Below are 10,940 nucleotides of genomic sequence, written 5' to 3'. Positions count from 1 at the left end.
ACAAAATGTAATTTTCCAAAACTTTGTAATTTTACACAAATCTTTTTTTACAGTGTATTTTCAAGGTTGTATTTTCCTCAATTTTTTCAATTGCAAATCTTAGTGAAAATGATACATCTTCGACAATAATTGGTCAAACATAAGAATTTAAATATTTCTGAATAGTTTAGATAAACATACAGAAATTTTGGGCAGTTACACGTAGAAAAATTCGATTTCTAAATTACAATGAGAATCAATAATAGCACTGTTTTCTAAGAGTCACTGAGTGAAAATTCCTGGAATATTTTATAATTAATACTTAAGTACTATACATTTTTCATACAACTATTTATTAATACTTTTTTATTATCATTTGTGACTAACTAAAACATGCAAATTAATCTCAAGCTATAAATTTTTATATTTTGCCAAATATTATCAAACATATGATTGTTAGAAACATTTGCAGAAATTCATGTACTTTCTTGACAATTCGCCTTTTTGGTTAAAAATTGATTTTTTTCGCGAAAAATTACTGTGTGGTTGAATTTTTTTTCCAATTGGAAATTCAAATCTTTACTGACTATTTAGATATCCTATTTACAGTTGAAATTTTTTCCTTTTTACATGAAAGTTCCTTTACTTTTAGAACGATAATTTACTTTTTTAACTAAAAATTCATCTTCTTAGGATCCGTATCACTGTCAACCCCTGTCATTTAATAATAAGGTTAGACGATGGCGTGGGGTAGAATCTTACCGTTTTTTATTAATGAACAAAGCACTTCAATTTTCAAAGAAGTAGTTGAGTTTTCAACGAAAAAAGATAAGTTCTCAACGAGAAATGTAATAGTTGATATTTAAGCAAGAAGATATGCCTGATTTAAATCAAAAGCAGCTGAATAGAATAAAAATAACCAATTTTTAATTTAAAAAGAGTTAAATCCTCACTCAAAGCAGGTTAATCTTCAACCAAACAGTTATTTGCATCTTTAATCAAAAGATAACCTTTCCGTAAAGTAGTTCGATTTTCAAAAAAATAGTTACAAATAGTTAACAAAAGGCATTTATTTTTAAGAATTAAATAAAGTTAACTAACATAATTGCTTAAAAAATTTATTATTAAATAAAAATAAAAATTCCAATTTTCATCAGTTGAACAGATCGAAGGTTAAACAAATCCACGCTATAATTTCCAGTGCTCTAATTTGAAGATTAACTTAACCAATTTGAAATTTAAAAAAAAAGTATGATTTTAAGCAATTTCAGTGAAAAGCATTCAATCTTGATAGATTACATTTTTTTAAAGTAACACTGTTGGGTGCCAATTCTAATTTTTGAAATTAATCAGAAAATCTGCACGAATTTTAAATAAAAAATATAAAAAGTTTATTTGAAAAGTGGACTGTATTTAAATGATTCGGAATGGAGGAATATTTACACTAAAAGTTTACATTTTTATACGGTTGTGCTGACTCGATGCAACGAGCTACATCGGTCAGCTGTGACAGAGATGTTCTCTTGAGAAGAGATAATGAAAATCTGCTATACAATGACACCGAGCCAATGTCCCTTGGCCATTTAAATTTGGCACAAAGCCGCATTCGGTTGCCTTCAGATATTTCCGGATACCAGGGGCGTCTGGCTATCCAAAGAGCATACTAAGAGTTCCTAGACGGATTACAACTGTAAAAGTTTCGAAAATCATCTTAAGTCTAAGTCGGTCATGTCGCAAATAAAAGTAAATAAGGAAATTTTAATGTTTGAAATTTTGCTGGTAATAAACGCCTTATGGAAACGTCCTTCTTAGAAATATAATATAAAAAGTAAAAGTTTTCCCGTTCGTATTACATTTTTAGAAATATAAATATTGCTCAAAACTGAACAAGCACTTTTTAGGTTAGAACATAAATTCTTTTTATTTTTAATTGTCAAAAATTAATAATTGTAAAAATGTTATTTATACATCAAAATTGGTTTTGAAATTTTGTTAAATATTTTTAAAATTATTTTTTAAAAAGAAAAATTATTTAAAAATTTTAAGGAAATTTAAAGCATATTTTGTTATTATCTGGAAAGATTAAAAAATCATTCAAAAACGTCGAAACCTTATTGAAAGACCTTCAAAAATATATATTTCGTTACACAATTTTTAGAATCATTCCAAATTTTTAATTATTTGTGAATCTCTTAAAAACTCTTAAATATCTTTTAATCTAATCGAATTTGGTTTAAAGTGATAATTGCTCAATTTTTAATTATTTTTCCAAATTTTTTTGTTTGAAATATTTTCAAATATTGTGTGAAAAATAAGTTTTAAAACAAAAATATAATTGAAAGTGTTCCCAGAAATTTTTTAATCGACCGCATATGTATTATTTAGTTGTATTTCTCTTCGTTGCGATTTCTCTGAGGCACTTCACTCATTATTTTGATACGAGCCGGGGTGTTGGTTTGTGACTCGACTTGATCTACAGTAGGTGGAGGAGAGGCGGCGATCGTGTCCTGATCGACAGTGTGTTTGACTTGTCTAGTGCAAGGATGCTGTTGGTCTTCTCGGGCGTGGCGAGGTGGTCGTACCCTCCTGGGCAAAGGCTACTTTACCACGACATCTACTAGCTGTTGACCGGGCCTGGAAGCGGTGCTCGGACGGACAGGTCCCGGTTGTTCGTCCCCAGGAACTCGTCCAGTCGGTCCATTGACTGGTGCTGGTGCCGTTGACTCTTTGGTCGCGGCAGAGAGATGCGAGGAGCTCCTCTCACCGTCGTGAGGTACCCCCAAGTCTGGAAACTATCCATGAGTTTTGGAATCGGTAAACACGGTAGGATCGAGGAAGCTGGGTTATGGAGCGGACTACTGGAGGGCCGGTCGGTGATTGGCCCGGTCCTCTCAGCCACTCGCGTCGCTGGTGGAGGGGCGTAGTGGCTGCCCCGTCCATCTCTGCTCTACGCAAAGTTGAGCGAGCAGCTCAATTTTAAAATTTAGCTGTAAAATGGCGCGTGGTGCGAAAGTTTAAAAATGTCTTGAAAATACAAAGAGAAATAATATATGAACATGAAACGTATTCAGAAAGCGAGTGTACATTATATAATGATAAGAATGTCATTAGAGTCAAAATACAACAGAATATTAAATGGGTAGACAGAAATTAGGAATATTACATACATACAAAAGAAAACATACTAGCGAGAAGAAAGTATAATAAAGTAGGAAAAATATACTTGCAGGAAGAATATAAAGAGTAAAATATAACATCGTAGGAGAAAAGGTATTTGCAGAAGAAAAATATAAAGGGTGAAATATAAGATTTAAAATGACAAAAGTAACAATATAAAAGTCGATAATAATTTATTTAATAATTTCTTAATCATTATTAAATCTAATTATTCCCTAATTCTTTTATTATTATTTAACTTAATTTTCCCTTTAACTTTGATTGGAATTTCTAATTATTTTAAAAGTGGAAAAAAATCTATTAATTACGTTTCAGTTACATCTAACCATCACGACCGGGGAATCATTCCGAGCAAATTGATTCCCAGTGACTATCAATATGGGGACTATACCAATTTTTGACTTGCAAATGTTTCAATTGTTATTGGCATATTCATATATATACATATTCTTATAAATTTTACTTTTAAAACTTTGTGGCGGAAGAGCAGCTTTCTTACTTATTAATTGTTTTTTAAATTAAAATTTTTCTGAAAAAAGCTCTTCTCCTTTGGTCCAATGGGAATCAAACAGCAGATCATTCGCTTGCGGCTGGGTGCTTTTCCATTAAACTAGTAGAGAGATCGATGGAAGAATCTATTTTTCAGAAATAGACGCATTATTTTGTCAATTGTTGCAAGTAAAATTTTTCAAGGATCAACATTATTATCATCAGAGGACAATAGAAATTCTTAACGTCTTTACAGACTAGATGGAGCTATGAATTAAACATTTTTTAAATTAGAGTTTGTTTTAAAAAAAATCTTCTCCTTCGAACCACTAGGTATCGAACCACAAAAATTCCGATTGCCGGTTGGGTGCTTTTCCCATAAGCTATTAGAGAGATCAAAAGAATGATTTTTCAAAAGTAGATAATTCATTTTTTGTTTCGATCTCTCTAGTAGCTCAAAGAAAAAACACCCGACGGGCAATCGGACGTTCTCTGGTTCGATTCGCAGCAGGGCAAAGCAGAAGATTTTTTGTTAGAACAAATTTCATTTAAATAATGTTTAATTCATAGCGTGTTTGATTCAGCGTGTTTGAATTACACTGAAAAAATAAGAGATGTTAATTTTAGGATATACAGATTCTTTCTCTAGATAGAGGATCTGAAAATTCTCTAAATGCGAATTTGAAATCCGCTTTGCTTGTTTTTCAACATAGAGAAAAATAAACTTATACTATATTATGCACCAAGCATTGTGCTTCGCGCTCGCCTAAGAATCGTCCTACAAACATCACGATTGGTTATGAAGACATACGAGCCTTGAATCATACAGTGATCCCAGATTTGAAACGAGGTACACTCCAATACTATCACAGATTTATGTCCGTGTGAATATAGTAGGAGACGATGTACATGACTGGGTTGCGCCTGCAACCCATTTCTCCTCCTCTGAATTTGAAAACTCGTAGGTTGCGAGATTGCCGGTCGGAACATTTCGGCGGTTCTATTTATATCTGCTATTATCTATCTGCTTTGAAATAAAATCAAGAGATTCGGATTTTAATATTTCCAGATATCGTCTTACCGTCCAATCGTAAATCGCAAAATAAATATGAGTCAAAAAAACATGTTCTTCGAAACTCAGATATTTATTTAATAGAAAAAACTCCTTTTGAACTTCCTGACGCTTCGGTACACATTCGTACCTTTTTCAAAGGTTCTTAACCTAAATAATTATATTAAAGATTAGTAATTTTAATCTGAACAAATATGATGGATAATTACGTAGATTTAAATACATTGTTACCTGAGTTGATGATGGTTTAAAATAGTCAAATAGATCAAATTTCAGTCAAAAACATAACATTTAAGTCAATCGTTTTAAAAAAAGTTAATTAAAATTTAATCATTTTAGAAGTCTCAAAAAATACCGAGACTTCAATCGATTAGACTACATTTTTAAAAAATACAGTACGAGAAAAAAAATTAGGGTAGGTTAGGGCAAAGTAACATTTAAATTAAATCTATTGTAAGTATCACTCCAATTTCTTTTCTTGTTAGTTTTATTACTGTTATTGTAAATCTCATGAATGCGTTCTTTAATGATGTCATTTACAAACTCAAGAGGATAGTTATTCTGTACTAAAGTTGTTTTTAATAGATTAAAATTTTTTTTCTGAATTTAATGTCAGATAATTTTACACATCTATCTAATAAACCCTTAATTAAACCAATTTTATGCCCACATAAATTATGTAAATTGTAGTTTAAGTATTTACCAGACCAAGGAGGTTTTTAATACCAATTGGTTAATAAATCACCATTTGGAGTTTTTATAATTTTTAAATCAAAATAGTTAATAACATTATTAATCTCTCATTCATGAGTGAAATTTATACAATCTTCAATACTATTAAATGCATTTAAGAAAACTTGAATGTTATCTGCGGGAATAATGGCTAAAATGTCGTCGACATATCGTTTGTACAAAATAGGTGTGAAATCTAACAATTGTAAAGCTCTTTTTTCAACATCTTGTAAAACTAAATAAGAAACTACAGGAGATAATGGTGAAACCATAGGGCGACCCGAAATTTGTTTATAAAATTTATTATTAAAGGAGAAAACAGTACCATTAAAAACTGTTCTGGTGGCTATTAGAAATTCATTTTTAGTTATTTTTGTCAAGTTATGATTTAAATTAAGTTTTTCTTCAATGCAATCTAAAGCGAGATCTTGTGGGATGCTGTCAAACATGGACACAGCATCTAAAGAAACTATCGAATGGGTTTTTGGTACATTTATATTTTTTAAACAATCTTTAGTTCCCAACTATTTTTTACAAATGAATCAGTGTTTATAGAAACTGGGTTTAAAATATTTTAAATATACTTTGATAATTTATAAGCTGGGGAGCCAACAGTAGAAACAATCAGTCTCCGATTTAAATTGGGTTTGTGAACTTTAGGGAGAGAATAAGCTTTTGCTATAACACTATTGTGAGTTTTTAAATGGTATGCACATTGTTCGTTAATTAATCTTTTATTTTCCCATCTAGCAGCTATGCCATTACATTTATTTTCAATAGTTGGAACCATACTAGTTTTAATATTCTTGTATAAAATATCATTCTTAAGGATTTTTTTTGAACTTTAATGTTATAATCGTCTCTATTTGCTGCAACCGTCAAGTTACTTTTATCAGCCTTCACAAAAATTAAATCTTTATGAGTTTTTTGTTGAAATTTTCAAGTAATTGAACAGATTTTTCTAAATTTTTTAATTCATTATTATTACTGTGATTTGAAACTATTTGAGTAACAGTTTCTCGAATATTCAATTTTAAATCTTCTTTTTAATATTTTTGATAGAATTTTCAATATTAGCAACTAAACTATTGATAGAAATTCTATTAACATTTAAAGGAACTCCAAAATTGTTTCCTAATGCTAAAACTTCAGCAACGTCATCAGGGATTTCAACTGTTGATAAATTCTTAAAACATTTGTTTAATCTGAAATTAGTAATCTCTATATTAGAAACTAAAGACCTGTTTTTTAATAAGTCAAATTTTTTTATACTCTCATCACGTTTTGAGTATTTTAGATTACGAAGACTTAAATCTTGTGAATCAAAAAACTTGTTTGAAGAGCCATCAGATATAACTCTTGAGAAACGATATTGTAAGTAATTTGAAAACTGACCTAATTTTTGAATATTTTTCACAATGCTTTCAATTTCTAAACGTAGACATTTTGTGTGGAAACTGAATTTAGTTTTTTGAAATTTTGAGATTAAATTATAATTTAAATTAGTTACACTATATTTACTTAAATTTTGTTGAATATTTGTTGGAGATAAGGCATTATTTCAAGGATGTAAGATAAATAACCCATGTTGTCCAAAATGTTGTTAACTTGTTAATTGTAAAATGATTTGATGAAACAAATCAATCCTTTCTTCGACCGTTGATACTTATTGATTTCAAATCGTAGATTTCAAATTATTTATGTCTAACAGTCAGAAAGGAATTAAGAAAGTGGAGAAAAGAAAAAAGTAATGGGGAAGAATATAGGGAAAAAAAGAAAGAGTATACTGAGTTGTGTTATCAAAAGAAAGAGAATAAAAGGTTTGAGGAAGAGGCGGAGAAGGCTAGGACGGAAGAAGAGGCATGGAAGGTAGTAAATAGAGAAAGAAAAGGAAGAAAAAGAGTAAACCAAGATATTGAAATGATAGAATGGAAGAAATATTTTTTGGATTTGCTAGGAGGAGTAGAGAGAAAAGTTGTAAAGGGAGGAAAATATGGTAGAGAAAGAGACGAGGAAGAGGAAATTTCAAGGGAAGAAATAGTTAAAGTTTTAGGAATAATGAAGGATGAGATTACAAATGACGTATGGAAATATGGAGGGGAGGAACTAGAGGAATGGGCATGGATAATGTGAAATAGAGTATGGAGAGGAGAGGGGTGGCCAGAGTTATGGAAAGAAGGTGTACTTATACCAATAGTAAAGAAAGGCAAGGGAGAGGAGGTTAAAGATTATAGGGGGGGTAACGTTGATGCCAACACTGTGCAAAGTATATGTAACTATTTTGTCAGAGGGATTAAAGATAGAAGTTGAAGAAAAAAAGATCGAGTCACCGAATCAGACAGGGTTTAGAAAAGGAATGGGGATAATGGACAACATATATGTTCTGAACTATCTAGTAAATAAGAGAATAAAAAGGGAAAAAGGGGCAATTATAGCAATGTCCGTGGACTTAAAGGCGGCGTTTGACTCATTAAACCGAGGAGAAATAGAAAAGATTATGATAAAAAAGGGGATAAGGGAGGGATTAATAAAGAAAGCATCGGAAATTTTTAGAGACACAAGAAGCATTGTGAAGGTAGGAGAGCAAGTAGGAGATAGTTTCTGGTTGGTGAGAGGTGTGAAAAAAGGGTGTCCTCTGAGCCCACTTTTATTTAATTTATTAATATCAGACTTGAAAGAAGAAATGAGGAGAAAGGGTTGTGGAGGAGTTAGGATAGGGAAGGAAAAGGTATATACACTGGCATATGTAGACGACATAGTGTTGATGGCAGAGAATGAAGAAGGGATGGCGGGATTAATTACAGGATTAGAGAAATACTTAGATGGGAAAAAGCTGAATGTAAATGTAAAAAAGACAAAGATAATGAGGTTTAGAAAAGGAGGGGGAAGGAAGAAAGAATGGACAGGGAGATGGAAAGGAATAAAGTTAGAAGAAGTCAAAGAGTATAAATATTTGGGATATATCTTGCAAACGAATGGAGATCATATAGCTCATGTAAGAGAAAGGATAAAAAAATCAGCAGGGGTAATGAAACAGATATGGGGAATAGGAAAAAGAAGGTTAAAAAAATTGAAGAAGGAAAATGTGGTTATTTGATACGCTGGTATGACCGGTATTAGGTTATGGAGCAGAGATATGGGGATGGAAAGAAAGGAAAGATATTGAGAGTTTACAAGACAGGTATATAAGGTGGACACTAGGGGCAGACTGGAGGACGCCAGGATATATGGTGAGAGAAGAAGCGCAAAGGGATAATTTAAGTATTAGAGGGGGAAAGAGGGCATGGAAATTTGAGACAAATCTGAGAAAGGGAAAGGGAGAGGAATTGGCGAAAAAGTGTTTGATGGAGGTAGAAGAGAGGAGAGGGAGGGCGATTGAATTAACGAGATGGGAAGAAGAATGGAGGCAGTTCTTTAATGATAGAGAAATAGAAGACGGGAATGGAGTAAACTATGAAGAATCTGAAAAAAGGGAGAGGGAAAGACAATTAATAGAAAGATGGGGGGCGATTGAGGAATCAAAATACAATAAATTGTATGAGATGATAAAAAAGGAAGGGGTGCCAAAGTATTATAAAAGGGATGGGGAGAGAGAAGGTGGACCAGAATAGCAAGATTTAGACTGGGAAACGAGGTAAGGGAGGGGATGTACTGGGAAAAAGAAGAGAACAGAAAGTGTAGAATATGTGAATGGGATGAGGAATCACGGGAGCATGTATGGGAAGGATGTAGGAGAGGAATGGAAGATAAAGGAAGCTGGCAAGAAAATGTGGTTAAGATTCTAGGGGAAGATGGATTAGGAGAAGAATTGATGAAGGAGTTGGAGGGTGCTAGAGGAGCGAATGAGGGAGAATGAAAGAATGCATGTGAAAAAGGTAAATGTAGGTACAAAAAAGTGAAAGAAAAAGGAAACGGAAGTTTCTTAGATTAGAAGCGTGAAAATTGTGAGTAATGGTAAAGTAAAAGTTAAGTAGACTAAGAAGCGTTTGCGTTCTCATGCTCTCTCTCTCGCTATCACTCTCGCTTTCGTTCGCTCGCTCACTCGCTTGCTAATAAGTCCTAAATTGCGCTATCGCAGGAAATAGAAATAAGGAACTAGATATAAGACTTTATGTAAATAGTTGTAAATAATTGTATGTATAGAAAGGATAAGATTGTAAAAAATATAGATTTAAACGGAAAGATTGTAAGGAAGGGAAGTCATGTAAACCCTTAGGGTACACATTATGAAAAAAAAATTAATTTTGAATTGTTTTAAAGTTAAAATTGTAGCGTTTTAAGTTAAAATTTAGCTCATTACAATTTTAACAATTCAAGGCTTTCTTTTTCGATGCATTCTGTTGAAATTTGTATAGTTTTTAATAGTTGTTTATAATGTATTGTTTTAAATGAACGGTCAAATATTGCTAATAATTAACGAAATTTTCTTTTTTTAATTAACAAATTTAAAAATGAATGCGTTAAAAATAAAATTATTTTAGACTGAAATAATATTTGAAGTCATAATTGAAAATAATTTTAAAAACTAATATCTGTTAATTCTTTAATTTTGAACGGATTCAGAATTATCTTGTAAAATCAATTATTTTTCAATTTTTAATAGCGTAAATTTAATTTAAAAAATGTTATTTAAAAATTCTTTCAATTAAAAAAAAAAAAAAATAATCGAAAACAAATAACCCAGTGGGCATAAAATTTGGCGACGTCTTTACGACATCGTTAAATATCTTTACGACAACTTCACGATATACTATGTCCATGTCGTTAAGTCGTTTTTACGTTATCGTAAATATGTCGTATGATCTGACGATGTCTTTACGATATCGAAAAGACACTGTAACGACATGGAGATAGGATGTCGTAAAGATGTCGTAACGATGTCGTAAAGACGTCGCCAAATTTTGCGCCCACTGGGAGATTAATTTCCTATCAAACAATTGGTTTTTTAATTAATGCAATGTACAGGATAAACTTTCAACCAAAAATGGAATAGTTCAATTTCTAGATAAAAACTGTAATAAAAAATTGAATTGAACGAGAAACAAACGAATTTTCAATAAAATTGTTACATTTTCAAGGGAATTTTTCGAAATTTTCAACCAAGAAGATTAATGTTCTATAAAAAAAAATATTTTTCAACTTAACCAATATATAAGATTAATTTTTAATCAATCCTATAATTGTTACATTTTTAGATATAGATAAATAACACAGGCCCACAAAAAAAACAAAAGTGTCTGTGCAATTGACCAGACCTATATATTCTTATGTATTTTTCGACGCTGAATCCGAATTTGCAATAAAAAAGTAGGGTCCAGCTACTTTTTTATGGGGTTTTGCTCGGAAAACCTCATTTTTTACGGTTTTTTCATGGTTTTTTTTTAAATAAAAAAAAAAATAAAGAAAAATTTTATTTTTTCGACTTCAGAATCGAATTCTACGGGAAAAAATACATCGAAAACCATGTTTTGATTTTTTTTTTACAAAAATT

Source organism: Belonocnema kinseyi, chromosome 6 (assembly GCF_010883055.1).
Source record: "Belonocnema kinseyi isolate 2016_QV_RU_SX_M_011 chromosome 6, B_treatae_v1, whole genome shotgun sequence".
Lineage (NCBI taxonomy): Eukaryota > Metazoa > Arthropoda > Insecta > Hymenoptera > Cynipidae > Belonocnema > Belonocnema kinseyi.
This window is presented reverse-complemented; position numbering follows the sequence as displayed.